General features: G+C 38.5%; 1 pseudogene; it reads right to left on the bottom strand.

Moving 5' to 3' along the window:
• The window catches only part of LOC126438168 (protein HIRA-like), a 445,447-nt pseudogene that overhangs the window by 409,485 nt on the left and 20,911 nt on the right, over positions 1–15,051 (bottom strand).

Here is a 15,051-nt window from a genome sequence, read left to right as displayed (position 1 = left end):
ACTGGTCGTGTTCTAAATAAAAGAACCTTACAACTGTAGCGGTATTTTCAACCTCTGGTATAAAGTTCAGTTGTGGATGTTCCTCTGGCAGGTTTATTTGAAATTAAAAGAAAAAACTCTATGGAGGCAATGTTGGCTGTTTTAGTCACCACAAAGTTCTCGAGATTAATGGGATCTGCAGAGCACTTTATACATGGGAAAAAGGGGGTTTTAAGCAAACTGGTCTCACTAAAGATCAAAACCACACCCAAAGGCCACAAAAACCTAATTTGCACACACCTAGGTCAAACTGATACAAGATAGCTGTGAATAGGGTACAGGTCTATACAGAGTATGATGGTTTATGGAGCAAACATTTAGATGTAGATTATGTGCTTGCTTTTGGTATATCATCTGCATACCCGCACAATGAAAAATTCATAGTATTTAAAATCTATTCTACATTTCTCTGAAACACCAGGAATCTCAATGATGCATGTTCTGTGCACTCCAATTATACTAATCACAGCAGAGTATCAAATGGGTAACCATTCACAATGTTCTGGAGTTCTGAGTTTAATACTTTCATGGTTTTATTGAAAGTAACTGAATCAGAAACTCTCCTTGCAGTATGCGATATCCTTCTCCATTCTGTTGATGACGGAAAATCTCACAAAGAACTGGAAGCTAAAAAGAGCCATGCCAGTCTGCAACTATACAAAGAGACCCACAACTTGCATGTCAACAACATCCCAGATTTGCTTAACAATACTGTGGTCAATAGTTCCAGACAGCCCTGCCATGCATCTCATGATGGTTCACACAGTACAGATGTAGATATGAATGTTACCCAACATCCCTCAGCACCATTTGAAGTGGTAGTGAGGCATATTGTCTTGCTTAATGTCTATATCTCCTGTGGTGCTACAAGTGAGCAAAAGAAGGTACATGATCTCTGTACTTTTAGATACAGTCCACATTTTAGAGACAAGAGGTGAAACAAGTAATTTTAATCTTTTGTTTTGAAAGTTCTTATCTCTCCTCAAAACTGGCTATTTTTGGACTTATTGCACCCAGTTTCAAAAACTCATGAGAGATATGTTACATTTCCAGCTACATCAGATGTTTCCTTTTTTATTGTTTTTTTACATATATAATTGTCTGCTTGTGTTTGTATATGTGCGGATGGATGCGCGCGAGCGAGTGTACACCTGTCCTTTTTTCCCCCTAAGGTAAGTCTTTCCGCTCCCGGGATTGGAATGACTCCTTACCCTCTCCCTTAAAACCCACATCCTTTCGTCTTTCCCTCTTTCCTGATGAAGCAAGTGTGGGTTGTGAAAGCTTGAATTGTGTGTGTGTGTGTGTTTGTGTTTGTTTGTGTCTCTATCAACATACCAACGCTTTCAGTTGGTAAGTTACATCATCTTTTTTTTAGATATAATTTCTTAAAAATTGTCATATCTAGAAAGTTCTTACTTTGGCAGCATTGGTGCCTGTTGTCACACAATGGAGTGCTCAACTACTTGTTGCAGTGAGTCAGACCACCATATGGAGTAGCTCTTCCTGTGAAAACATCGTGTGTTACAGTCAGGTCACCCACAGATGTATGAATTAGTTATTTATGAATAGTGAGTACATACACAACAACCAAACCCAACACTGTTTAATGCTCCTGATGATAATTTGCACAGTGAAGCGTGTTCAGTCAACAGATGGCTCTTATTTTAGCTACACCACCTGTAGTAATCTATTAGGCCTGTTGTTTGAATAAGCTGTATTTTTTCACATTTCTTTATTAATTAAACCTGATCACATAAACATGCACAAGTTTCATGAAATTTCCTGAATATGACTTGCTCTAACTAATGGTTTAATTGGCATTTTGTTACTATCCTTATACATTCCAATGCCTATTTGCCATAAGAAAAGTCAACAAGAAAGTATGAAATTTTCAACTTTATTCTTAGACTTCGAGGACAGAAGAATTAAACAAATGCAACTAGGCTTTGCCCAACTGTTGGTGATTTACAAGAATTTGAAGGGAAAATGCAAATTCTATGAATGGTTGGGTCCATGTTCCACACACTCTTGAAACAATTGTTACAAGCACGGCCTCTGGAAGGTAGTCAAGAAAGATGACAGAGCCTAATGCTGGGGTGGTATCTTCAAACACACACTGAAAACTAAATTTATTTTCATTCTTAAATGCTACATCCATTTGCTAAAAACATAACAAGAAGCGTATTTAACACCTGTTGCCAGGTTTTTAGCTAAACAGATCTGGCATTAGCAATTATTCTAGTTCACCGCAGAATTGTTGAAGTCATTTCAAATATGGGTTCTGAAGAGGCACACACAGAAAATATGTATGACCTTTCTTCTTTTTTTTTTTAACAAAGATGGGGTCCTACTTGCTTTGTAGGCAAGACCTTTATTGTGTTAATACACAAAACAGTTGCTACAATGTAGGAAGAATGTCATTGGCTTAAATATTATCAAATATTCCTGCATTATTTTACCAATTAATCAGAAGTAATGAGCTGAGACAAAACAAAGAAAAACAGAAATGGGCTGTCACACTTCTTCCAACAAATTTCACTTTCATATTGCCCTATTCATCAAGAATCCTCCTATCCACCCTTTGTCATCTATGTGCTTCATGATTTATCATTACCCAACACTCCATGAAAATATCTACCGTGATGCTGTCGACAAGAGATAGTTGTGTTGCTATCACCGTAAGTAACGTGCATTATTTCTTATTGTCTCACTTCTAGGAAGTGATAGAGCTATGGAAACCAGTCTCTAGTGCATCTCAACTGGCTTTATTGTTTGCTGACCTCTATATGTAAGTTGTGATGGAGAACATCTGCAGTTAATGGTATGAATGTTAGTATGTTTGAGTTCAGCAACACCCACAAGAGTCACCTCTACAGAAACTAGTTGTTTGCCCCAGTTTTTGATATTTACAACATCTTACAGCATTCAGTATACAAGACATAATTTTTATATAACATGTACATTAGGGTAAGATTACTTCCTCTCCAAATGTAAAGAGTGCTAAACAGTGGACACCCAAACATAAAAGATGGAAGATTTTTTGGATTCTGGGCAAAGTTCATCGTAAGAGATAACTAATGAACAATTCACACACCTACTGTAGTGTAGAGCTGTTGCTGCATGAACTGTGCAAGCAGCAATCCCAGCTGTGGTGGATATTGGGGAAAAGGGTGGAGCATGAAGTGGAGAAGAAAAAACAAGAAGACTTGAATGCACTGGGAAAGACTGTGTTGGAGTGCGACATGTAGATGAAAGACACGCCAGGATACTGGTGCGCAAGGAGGAATGTTGAGAGAAAAAGGGAAAAATACAAATAGAAGGTATTATGTTTGAGTTCCAGCAGAAATAAAATAATTTTTCTCACAAGACTGCATTTTATTTGGAAAAAACTTTTATACTTACAATTTTCCAATTCCATGGAGAAGAGACTGTGAAGCAGCTACTGAAGTCTGTTACATTTTTTTAACAGGATGTTCCATTACTGAGTGAAACTGTTGGCCTTAGGCTGTAGCTTGGCAGCGGCAGTTCATCTGGTTGGCTATTTCATACTTGGTCACATGTGAGTTTAAGGTGAGGTGCCCAACTGGACCATTTTAGGGCAATACAAGCTATTTATGTTTTAAAACAAATGTCCTGCTCTTTTTCAGCACAGTATTTATTTTCCTGATGATGTTCTTGGCATCTCTGACAGCTACATTAGCCCACTTTCTCTGCAGTCACGCCACTTCTAATCGCCTAATTTCCGAACATTTTCCTGCTCAAGCATCACGGATTTTGATGAAATTTTGTGTGAATATTTGCACATAACCCCAACAATAACTGGCAAAGTTTAATGTTCGTCAAAGAATCACTGGCAGAGATATAGCCAGTCACCTTGTTTGGCTCCACACACAAGTTTGCACAGACTGTGAATTTCTGACGGCATTGAGCTGTTATATATTGGGTAATATTTTGTTGAAAATAATCAAATTTGGCCATCTTGTACACCTTTTATGCATTCTCTTAAGGATATCAATGAAAATAATATTATGAGCCATATTCAGCCAGAAATTTTAGACAGAATCACCTGAGAAAAATTTCAGAGATTGGCTTCTTATATCTCAGGAACTAAAGTTATGACAAATGTGAAATTTGGCACATAGTAATCTGACAACACAAGGTTCTCATATATAAGACATTTACTACCACTTTCCAATGCCGAATAAATTACGGAGAAAATTGACCTAATTTTGCAAAAAACTGTGTTCTTTAAAACTCCCCACACTGGGCTGATTAGGAAGACTGTGGCTTCAACCACAAGACAATGTGTATTTGATAATCCAATGTGGGCTAGTGATGCCAGATAATTTGAATCAAAGTTGGGTGCAAAAGTTGCAGTACGAATAAAATGTAAACTTTGGATTCTTGTATTTCATAGAGTAAACGCATGCTGGACATGAAACTTAATATGCAATGGTTCAAGTGGCTCATTAGCATAAGGATACGGCAAACAAAATTTCATCCCCTTACTATTTTCCAGTAATCTACAAATTTGGAAAAGAAGGGAGAATGACTTTTGTGAAAAGGTGTAAATTGGTGTACTGAGCACTTCTACAAATACCATTTTTAAAGCATGAAGACCAGTCTCATTTGAAACAATATGTTTTAAGATCCCCACACCCCCAAAAACAGTGGGTGTAATTTCCAACATGGGATAACAACGCTACATAAATTGAGGCAAAGTGGACGGAAAAATCGTGATGCGAATAGAGTTTTAACTTTGTCTTCAGGTATCTCATTGATTAAAGGCACGCTAAACATGAAACGTTGGACACAACAACTTAGCAACATGAAGTATTTTATAGGATAACCAAATTTCTATAAAATCAGTTCAAACCTGATTTTCATAAAAATTACAAAAATAGATCTCATTCAACATGTTTTTAGAAAGTTAGTTTTCCAGAGGGAAAATCTGCATGCTACTTTACACCATTTTGTAGCTTATTACATCAACAAGGGAATGTTGCAATCTGTTAACTGTTGCACTATTTCAGGTCAATGCAAAATGTTACGGTATCTGTACAGGCGTTTATTCAAAAACTGATCAACTTTTTGTGAACTCAAACAAAAAAACATTATTTAAGTGCCATCTCAGCTGCACAATGTAAGAATTATAAGAATTTTGTCAATCTGTGTAGCCACAAAAATGATTTCAACACTGATGCAGAATGGAACTTTTTTGTCACTAGCTATGGAAAATCTGCAGGGAGTGATGGGATTGATAGCACAAGCAACTGGTTATATGCACAAGCCTACAAAGGCCATCAACCAATCGAATACTGAAGACAAAAGATCTATTCATCTTTTGTGACATATCTGTGTGTGTGTGTGTGTGTGTGTGTGTGTGTGTGTGTGTGTGTGTGTGTGTGTGTGTGTTTTACAAAACAAGAAATGTAAGAAAGCAAAAAGTTTGAAGAAATAAGATGGCAAGAAAGCAGCACAGTTGCCAGTATGAGAGAGCATCATCAATTCGTATCAGCAAAGTTTCTACTGACATGATAAATTTTCTATTTTGTTGCCAGAGTATCTAGTGCAGCCACGCTCACTCTGAAATGGATAGGAGTTGATACTCTCAGTCATTATATTGCCTGTAAATATGATACTGAATGGTGGATTGGTAAAATTATTGAAAAATTAATGAAACACAATTATACCCTGATAAAATTTATGCATGCTTAAGGCCCAGCTCATTCATTTTATTGGCCATAATGTTTGTTGGGTACCAGATCAAGACCCCATCATGCTCTATTTTCCTTCAATATAATCATCTAACTGACAGTATCAATTTCCAGAAAACGAACTGCAGAAAGTGGTTCAAATATTATAAAAAAATGTAAACTGAAATGTTGTCAAATTTAAAATCTGCCTATGTTGGATAGTCGTCCTGGCAACATGCGCTGCGGGTTTTGAATCTGCGCCAGACGGCATGGACGTCGAAGACCACTAGAGGTCTCTGCACCGTCACACCATAAGCCATGGCGGGGTGGGGAGCGCCTCCTGGCCCATGTATAATGTGAGGGCACCACGGTGGAACACGTGGTCCCAGAGGCCAATAGCGACGTCCCCAATCATGTATTTAAGCGCCTGCCTTTCGCTCAGCCAGTCAGTCAGTCTGATCTTTGTTTGTGTCTATCAACATCTCGCCTACAGACAGCGTGTTTACATTAATTTGTTCCATGTATGAGTGGATGTGGTTGATTGGTGAGGTTTTCTTGTGACTCTGTTGCTTCTTGTGTGTTGATGTGCATAAGGTCTTGCTCGGTTGTCCTTCGTTGTTCGTTTCTGTCCTTTCCTGTTTGTGTTGTTGTTCATGGGCTGCTCCATGGGTCTCACCGAGCTCTCCTTCACTACAACCCCGCAACCTTTTTTGGTCACAGTTACAACAGTCCTACAGAACTGAGATTTGGGGGTTAGGTACTTAGGAAATGGCTTTGTAAGCAGACCATTACCATCACAAAGCTTTGATCCTAAATTAAGAAACCAAATTACAGGTGTAGGAAACTGAATGAATAAACCTACCTGTGGCTAGCATTTCATGACTCCTATGGCAACTGGGTCGCCATGTCAAATTCTTGTACTGATAAAGACAATGTCACCATGTACCAAAACAATAGAGTGAGATCTTACTTCTCAATTTAAAAATAAAAATCATAGGCAATAAAACACGGACAACATTTTGCTGAAATGTACTCTGTTGCTGTGGCACATTTCCTCAAATCTGTCCATCATTTTCTGATATTGTTAGTGCACACTGGAAAATTGAATATGATTTTCTGGATGCTTCAAAACATGCTCTTTCCAGCTGTAATTAGTTTGAAATTAATTATGGAACACAAATTTTCTAAATGAAAATTGAATGTGAACTACTTTTGTAATTTTTATGAAAATCAAGTTTGGAACGAATTTCTAGAAATTTGGAAAGCAGTACATGAACCATATTTTATACTGGAAAAAACTTTACTTTGCTAAGGTCTTGTGTACAAAGTTTCATCTTTATCATGCCTTTAATCACCAATATACTTTATATAAGATGCAAAAGTTAAAACTTTATTTGCAGCATGATATTTCCAGTTACTTTCCCTGAATTGATGTAGTATTGTTAGCCCATGTTGGAAATTACACTCTTATCTAGTGATGGAAAGGGGGGGGGGGGGGCTGGTTGCTGAGGTGGAGGTTGGAAGCTCTTACAACAATTGTTTCAAATGATGACAGTTTTAAAGCTTTGATACAAAATAGTATCTGTAAAACAAGTGACACCCCCCCCCCCCCCCCAAGAACCATGGACCTCGCCGTTGGTGGGGAGGCTTGCGTGCCTCAGCGATACAGATAGCCGCACTGTAGGTGCATCCACAACAGAGGGGTATCTGTTGAGAGGCCAGACAAACATGTGGTTCCTGAAGAGGGGCAGAAGCCTTTTCAGTAGTTGCAGGGGCAATAGTCTGGATGATTGACTGATCTGGCCTTGTAACACTAACCAAAATGGCCTGGCTGTGCTGGTACTGCGAATGGCTTAAAGCAAGGGGAAACTACAGCTGTAACTTTCCCGAGGGCATGCAGCTTTACAGTATGGTTAAATGTTGATGGCGTCCCCTTGGGTAAAATATTCCGGAGGTAAAATAGTCCCCCATTTGGATCTCCGGGCGGGGACTACTCAGGACAACGTTGTTATCAGGAGAAAGAAAACTGGCGTTCTATGGATCGGAGCGTGGAATGTCAGATCCCTTAATCGAGCAGGTAGGTTAGAAAATTTAAAAAGGGAAATGGATAGGTTAAAGTTAGATATAGTAGGAATTAGTGAAATTCAGTGGCAGGAGGAACAAGACTTTTGGTCAGGTGAACACAGGGTTATAAATACAAATTTAAATAGGGGTAATGCAGGAATCTGTTTAATAATGAATAAAAAAAAAAGAATGTGGGTAAGCTACTGCAAACAGCATAGTGAACGCCTTATTGTGGCCAAGATAAACATGAAGCCCACGCATACTACTGTAGTACAAGTTAATATGCCAACTAGCTCTGCAGATGACGAAGAAATTGAAGAAATGTATGAGGAAATAAAAGAAATTTTTCAGATAGTGAAGGGAGACGAAAATTTAATAGTCATGCGTGACAGGAATTCGGTAGTAGGAAAAGGGAGAGAAGGAAACGTAGTAGGTGAATATGGATTGGGGCTAAGAAATGAAAGAGGAAGCCGCCTGGTAGAATTTTGCACAGAGCACAACGTAATCATAGCTAACACTTGGTTCAAGAATCATAAAAGAAGGTTGTATACATGGAAGAAGCCTGGAGATACTGACAGGTTTCAGATAGATTATATAATGGTAAGACAGAGGTTTAGGAACCAGGTTTTAAATTGTAAGACATTTCCAGGGGCAGATGTGGACTCTGACCACAATCTATTGGTTATGAACTGCAGATTAAAACTGAAGATATTGCAAAAAGGTGGGAATTTAAGGAGATGGGACCTGGATAAACTGACTAAACCAGAGATTGTACAGAGCTTCAGGGAGAGCATAAGGGAACAATTGACAGGAATAGGGGAAAGAAATACAGTAGAAGAAGAATAGTGTAGCTTTGAGAGATGAAGTAGTGAAGGCAGCAGAGGATCAAGTAGGTAAAAAGACAAGGAGTAGTAGAATTCCTTGGGTAACAGAAGAAATATTGAATTTAATTGATGAATGGAGAAAATACAAAAACGCAGTAACTGAAGCAGGCAAAAAGGAATACAAACGTCTCAAAAATGAGATCGACAGGAAGTGAAAAATGGCTAAGCAGGGATGGCTAGAGGACAAATATAAGGATGTAGAGGCTCACTAGGGTTAAGATAGATACTGCTTACAGGAAAATTAAAGAGACCTTTGGAGACAAGAGAACCACTTGTATGAATATCAATAGCTCAGATGGAAACCCAGCTCTAAGCAAAGAAGGGAAAGCAGAAAGGTGGAAGGAGTATATAGAGGGTCAATACCAGGGTGATGTACTTGAGGCCAGTATTATGGAAATGGAAGAGGATGTAGATGAAGATGAAATGGGAGACACGATACTGCATGAAGAGTTTGACAGAGCACTGAAAGACCTGAGTCGAAACAAGGGAGACAACATTCCATTAGAACTACTGACGGCCTTGGGAGAGCTAGTCCTGACAAAACTCTACCACCTGGTGAGCAAGATGTATGAGACAGGCGAAATACCCTCAGACTTCAAGAAGAATATAATAATTCCAATCCCAAAGAAAGTAGGTGTTGACAGATGTGAAAGTTTAATAAGTCACGGATGCAAAATACTAACGCAAATTCTTTACAGATGAATGGAAAAACTGGTAGAAGCCAACCTCGGGGAAGATCAGTTTGGATTCTATAGAAATTTTTGGACACATGAGGCAATACTGATCCTACGACTTATCTTAGAAGAAAGATTAAGGAAAGGCAAACCTACATTTCTAACATTTGTAGACTTAGAGAAAGCTTTTGACAATGTTGACTGGAATACTCTCTTTCAAATTCTAAAGGTGGCAGGGGTATAATACAGGGAGCGAAAGGCTATTTAGAATTTGTACAGAAACCAGATGGCAGTTATAAGAACTGAGGGGCATGAAAGGGAAGCAGTGGTTTGGATGGGAGTGAGACAGGGTTGTAGCCTTTCCCCGATGTTATTCAATCTGTATATTGAGCAAGCAGTAAAGGAAACAAGAGAAAAATTCAGAGTAGGTATTAAAATCCATGGAGAAGAAATAAAAACTTTGAGGTTCGCCAATGACATTGTAATTCTGTCAGAGACAGCAAAGAGCCTGGACGAGCAGTTGAACGGAATGGACAGTGTCTTGATATGAGGATATAAGATGAACATCAACAAAAAGCAAAACGAGGATAATGGAATGTAGTCGAATTAAGTCGGGTGATGTTGAGGGAATTAGATTAGGAAATGAGACACTTAAAGTAGTAAACGAGTTTTGCTATTTGGGGAATAAAATAACTGATGACGGTTGAAGTAGAGAGGATATAAAGTGTAGACTGGCAATGGCAAGGAAAGCGTTTCTGAAGAAGAGAAATTTCGTAACATGGAGTATAGATTTAAGTGTCAGGAAGTCGTTTCTGAAAGTATTTGTATGGAGTGTAGCCAAGTATGGAAGTGAAACATGGACGATAAACAGTTTGGACAAGAAGAGAATAGAAGCTTTCGAAATGTGGTGCTACAGAAGAATGCTGACGATTAGATGGGTAGATCATATAACTAATGAGGAGGTATTGAATAGGATTGTTGAGAAGAGGAGTTTGTGGCACAACTTGACTAGAAGAAGGGATCGGGTTGGTAGGACATGTTCTGAGGCATCAGGGGAACACCAATTTAGAATTGGAGGGCAGCGTGGAGGGTAAAAATCGTAGAGTGAGACCAAGAGATGAATACATTAAACAGATACAGAAGAATGTAAGTTGCAGTAGGTACTGGGAGATGAAGAAGCTTGCACACGATAGAGTAGCATGGAGACTCAGGACTGAAGACCACCACAACAACAACAATAACAACAAAAAAAGAGTCAAAAATACCATATTTACATCTTTTCACAAAAATCATCAGTTTTTTACAAATTTGTAGATTAATGGAAAATAGTAGGTGAAAAATTTTTTTTATTCCATATGCTTGTGCTACTGAGCTAGTGCACAATAAGTTTCATATTCACAATGTATTAACTCTAAGAGATATAACAATCCAAAATTTACATTTTTTCTTTTTGCGATTTTTGTGCCCAATTTTGTTTCAAATTACTGTAGCTAGCATTCTTAGCCTCTGTTGGCTCATCAATAACATATTTCCTTTTTGTTAAAGCCATGGTCTTTCTAAGAAGTCCAGTTTGGAGAGTTTTACAGAATACAACTTTTTGCAAAATTAGGTCAAAAACACTGCATTTTTTACCTTTTTACAAAATCTTTAACTCTGTACTGAATTTATTCAGTATTGGAAAGTGGTATATAAATGAAACTTTATATCTTAGAATCTTGTGTTGTTAGGTTACTACATGTCGAACTTCACATTCATTGTACCTTTAGTCCCTGATATACACAAAGCCAAACTTTGAAATTGTTTTAGGCGTCAATATTTACGGAGCCAATTTTTCAGGTAATTTTGTGTTAAAAAACTGTGGTGAAATATGGCACATAAAATTCTTTACATTACTATTTTCAAGAGAATGTATGAAGTTGTACAAGATGGCAAAATTTCATTTATTTCAACAAAATATTGCCCAAGATACAACAGCTTGAAGTCACCAGAAATTCACTTTCAATGCAACTGGGATGCAGGAGGTATCCTACACATTATCACTGACTATTTTGCATCAACAGCAATCAACCCACTTCGTGTATTGTACACATTCAGGGCTGATGGCTTTGACAGATTTCTGCAGTCTTGTGATCTTCACAATTAAGTATACGTTTTGGCTTTCTTTAAGACACTGGTTGCTGGAGCATGTATTTATTTTAAGATGATAGGGAATCAGTGGGACTGGGAGCTCACTACTTAGGAACCTATGGTTCATCACAAATGAATCTAAGTAATTCTTGCTAAGCTCTATTGCCTAGCTGTCCTACCATATAGTACTGCATATGACTTATGGAATGCTACAAAACAAAACACACACACACACACACACACACACACACACACACACACACACAGAGAGAGAGAGAGAGAGAGAGAGAGAGAGAGAGAGAGAGAGAGAGATCAGTTCATCATTTATATTTTCTATGTGTAATATGTTGTTGACTTTCTCAAACACGCATACCCAAAATTTTTTTTTATTCCATGAAGCTCAGTTCTGAGTACATCTAACCACATGCAGAGATGAGTTTCACCATTGCTCTTTATCTTCATATGGCAGGAAAACCATCCTACTTGAGTTCTCCACAACATCTGGTTGCTCATGGTGTTTGAGCATTCTAGTCAAAATGCATGGTGAATCTGCTTCTCAGAGCACCTTTTCTGCGCTAACACCTAACACTAAATGGAAATGGGTAAACTCTGCCGACAAGCTCTCAGGATCTGATATAACTCCCACAATTTGAGTGAGTGCTCATAAAATACTACTGCCTTGGGATGAGTGAAAACAGTTAGTAGCTCACAATTATAAGTAATTGTGTGTTCATTCACCATACATATTGTGACCCATGAGCGATTTCTACATTCATGACATCTAGAAAAGGGAGGTCTTCATTTTTAACCAGACAATTGTATAGAGGGAGTTTTGATTTCTAAAAATAAAGGAAGCATTGTGGTCTCATGTGGTCATACCACCAAGGTATCATTTAAACATATCAAGAAACATTTGGGTTCAAGAACTACTCACTGAGGTACTTTATAGTTGATGCAATGTTTCTTAAAAAGGCACTTTTGGTAACAGATAAACTGGGACGAAACTCTAATATGTCAGTTGGTTCGCGAAGTAAGACGTTGAGTTGACATTTTGTCTTCTGAATTTTTAATGCAGTGTTCAATTTTTGAACCAAATGGTTCAAAAGAGAAGCCAGATCTATTGCTGGGTAGTATGTCAGGATTGCAATATTGCTGGCAAGGGGTGAAGCAGGCCTCTTTGGTAGGCCATAAAGTCTTGGTTTCAGGTGGTCATTAATAGGTGGGCACTGAGGAGTGTGGATGTCTTTGCTTGTATGCATCCATAGAATTCTTCTGGAAATCTCCAATAAATCTGTCATGTTGTCAAAATAAGATGTCAGAGACAAAAAAATAATGGTGTCACACTTGTCCTCTCTTGAATATTGAAATGCTTTCATCATCACAGAGGTAATATTCTGCTTGGGTGTGTGCATCCTAAATGTCTTTATCTGTGAAATTAAGCACAGTATGTCTGCAATGTTTATATTTTTGCAGTGGTCAGTATGCAAGGTGACAGAAATTCGACACACCATGGCTTCTTCAGCCTGGTCTGAAAGTGACCAAATAACACTGCCTATCACTTCCAGGAATATGACAACTGACATGACAATATAAGAAAGGGAAAGTGAATGCAGATTTCTGGAGATCATGTCTAGTTCTTGTTATGCATAACAAATTCTTACTGTCATCAGTGCCCACTTGGTGAATTTCAATCAAGTTTTCTGAAGCCAAAATCTTAATCAAAATGCAAGAGAACACAACAGTCTGTTTCTCTCGTAATGAAGATTATCAAACTCTTAACTGTTGATGTCTCCTCCCTGTAGGTTACTGCCATGGAACGTAAGTTATATTTCAATGAAGTTGCTGCTCATCATTTTCTGGTGGAACTGTGCTGAGTTGAAGTAGGCTGCCAATTTATACAGAAGTTTCTAAGAAGAATGCATGTGCCAGGAAGTAGGGCTATAACATCATCATAGGATATGTCAGCATACAAAGTCCCACTACCAGAAGAATGAGCCGTTGATCCCACATGTGGGGCAGGAAACCCCTGCCACAAGCTGTGCCATTAACGTAATGGTTGAAATATATATAGCAAATGATTTACTCAACAGAAACAGAGGATTCCACAGCTTTGGTAGCACTAAAGCAATGATTGGAGCAGATACATTAATTCAACAAGATTGCACTGACAGACTCAAAAGCTAGGAGAGCTCAGCTTTGCCACAATGCATGTGCTGGGGTCCGCAGCAGTTTTCAATGTGTCATGCATCGGGGGTCCCCTGCCTATTTCTTTAGCAGGGAGCTATAGATGTCAATGTTATCTGTGATGATGTTATAGCCTCTTGGCATCTGCACTTCTCTAGTGAATCAGTATATGAATTGACGAGCTACAACTACTCCCCACAGTTGAAGACGATGAGCTGCTACATTGAAGCACAGTGCACTTCCCATGACACTACCCAGTGCAATGCCTGAGAACCTTACAAGCATGTGGAAAATCAACTGAATGAATATGAACCACTATAGTGTCTTGGAGTCAGAATATTTTGCTGCAGCAAATAATAATGTATAATCAATTAAAAATTTAAGGAAGAGAGCAAGGTAATATCAGTTCCAATGTTTTATCTTAAAAAATCTACTCACCAAGTGGCAGCAGAACACACACATAAAAGACTGTCGTAAATGGCAAGCTTTCGGAGCCAGTGGCTCCTTAATGGTTGAAGGGGAAGGAAGAAGGGTGAAGGAAAAGGACTGGAGAGGTCTAGGAAAAGGGATAGTTTTTGGCAAAGTCACCCAGAACTGTGGGTCAGGGGAGACTTACCGTACGGGATGAGAAGGAAAGACTGATTGTAGTGGACAGCATCGGACGAGATTTGAAATCCTGAGAGCTTAATGGTGGAAGACAGGGTAATATGCAAGACAGAGATTACTACTAAAACATCATGCATGAGTTAATAAAGCAAAGTGAATTGTGCATGTGCACGTAGCAGAGGTGGAACGGTGGGTGGGTAGGTGGGTGGGGGAGGGGGGAGGGTGAAAAATAGATGGGAACGAAAATTAAAGATGTCAATAACTGATTGTTTTAGCTCCATTGTTTTGTTGTGTTTTTGTTCTATATGCTGAAGGTAAGAAATGACAGACATACAGATAAATCTTACGGAAATTAAATTGTACAAAGTTTATCAAGAACATGCTTAGAAATAAGCAATTTTGTCAAAAATGATTTACAAATGGAAAACACAATTAGACAGGACAACAATGAGGAAGGAAATTGGCTATATTCTTCCGATAGAAGATGTTTTGGCATTTGTTTTGAGGGGATATGTGAAACTACTGCACACCTAAATGTGGATAATCAGCCTGGGATTTGAACACTCACACTCACCCTCCAGAGTTTTTAACTACTATGCCACCACAATTTGTAGTAGCTAGTAGCTGCACAGTTCACATAACGACTGAAAATTGATTGACTCATCCTGTAAGATCAGAAGGAGGAAGGAGCAATGTGTCCAAAAAGGGGTCACTTTGAACAGTATAAGCTTTATCAGCTTCTTCATATACGGTGGAAGCAAGAGCAATCATGAAGGC

Source organism: Schistocerca serialis, unplaced genomic scaffold, assembly GCF_023864345.2.
Source record: "Schistocerca serialis cubense isolate TAMUIC-IGC-003099 unplaced genomic scaffold, iqSchSeri2.2 HiC_scaffold_1261, whole genome shotgun sequence".
Classification (NCBI taxonomy): Eukaryota; Metazoa; Arthropoda; class Insecta; order Orthoptera; family Acrididae; genus Schistocerca; species Schistocerca serialis.
Note: the sequence above shows the minus strand (reverse complement) of the source record. Positions and strands in the feature narration are given on the sequence as shown.